Below are 1,295 nucleotides of genomic sequence, written 5' to 3'. Positions count from 1 at the left end.
AAATTCCTATCTCACAAAATTTGCACATTTCATCCACCCAACACAAGAAAAGTTAATACAAAAAAATCAAATAATTATGTACAGTTATGCACTCAATATGGCATGGAGGCAATCAGCCTGTGGCAATGCTGAGGTGTTATGGAGGCCCAGGATGCTTTCATGGCGGCCTGTAGCTCATCCAGGGTGGTGGGTCTTGCTTCTCTCAACTTTCTCTTCACAATATCCCACAGATTCTCTATGGGGTTCAGGTTAAGAGAGTTGGCTGGCCAATTGAGCACAGTGATACCATGGTCAATAAACCATTTACCAGTGGTTTTGGCACTGTGAGCAGGTGCCAGGTTGTGCTGAAAAATTAAATCTTCATCTTCATAAAGCTTTTCAGCAGATGGAAGCATGAAGTGCTGCAAATCTCCTGATAGCTAGCTGAATTGACCCTGCCCTTGATAAAATACAGTGGATCAACACCAGCAGCTGACATGGCCCCCTAGACCAACACTGACTATGGGTACTTGACACTGGACTTCTGGCATTTTGGCATTTCCTTTTCCCCAGTCTTCCTCCATACTCTGGCACCTTGATTTCCAAATGACATGCATCGGAATGCAGCACCTGTAGCCCATTTCCTGCACACGCCTGTGCACTGTGGCTCTGGATGTTTCTACTCCAGACTCAGTCCACTGCTTCTGCAGGTCCCCCAAGGTCTGGAATCTGCCCTTCCCACAATCTTCCTCACGGTCCGATCAGCTCTTCTCATTGTGCAGCGTTTTCTGCCAAACTTTTTCCTTTCGACAGACTTCCCACTGAGGTGCCTTGATACAGCACTCTGGGAACGGCCTATTCGTTCAGAAATATCTTTCTGTGTCATACCCTCTTGCTTGAGGGTGTCAATGATGGCCTTCTGGACAGCAGTCAGGTCGGCAGTCTTACCCATGATTGGAGTTTCAAGTGATGAACCAGGGTGGTAGTTTTAAAGGCCTCGGGAATCTTTTGCAGGTGTTTAGAGTTAATTTGTTGATTCAGATGATTAGGTGCATAGGTCCTTTAAAGACCTTTTTTATGATATGCTAATTGTGTGAGATAGGAATTTTGAGTTATGCCAATATCATCTGTTTTAAGACAATAAAAGACCTGAAATATTTCAGTTAGTTTGCAAGTTTGCAGTGAATCTAAAATATATGAAAACCTCACATCAAACACTAGTGAAAAGCTCTCACATAAACAGAAGTTCACCTTTTTAAGACACACCCCTTCCTTATTTGCATAATGATGCAGAAATGCATACAGAAATGTAAAAA

General features: G+C 43.3%; 1 protein-coding gene across 1 annotated transcript in view; it reads left to right on the top strand.

The window, feature by feature from the left end:
- The window catches only part of LOC107098671 (E3 ubiquitin-protein ligase RNF213-like), a 66,319-nt gene that overhangs the window by 52,478 nt on the left and 12,546 nt on the right, over positions 1–1,295 (top strand). The gene's annotated exons all lie outside the window — the stretch shown is intronic.

Source organism: Cyprinodon variegatus, unplaced genomic scaffold (genome assembly GCF_000732505.1).
Source record: "Cyprinodon variegatus isolate N-32 unplaced genomic scaffold, C_variegatus-1.0 Scaffold799, whole genome shotgun sequence".
In the NCBI taxonomy this organism is placed as follows: Eukaryota; Metazoa; Chordata; class Actinopteri; order Cyprinodontiformes; family Cyprinodontidae; genus Cyprinodon; species Cyprinodon variegatus.
The sequence above is the reverse complement of the archived record's forward strand: the minus strand, read 5'-3'. Positions and strand labels throughout refer to the sequence as shown.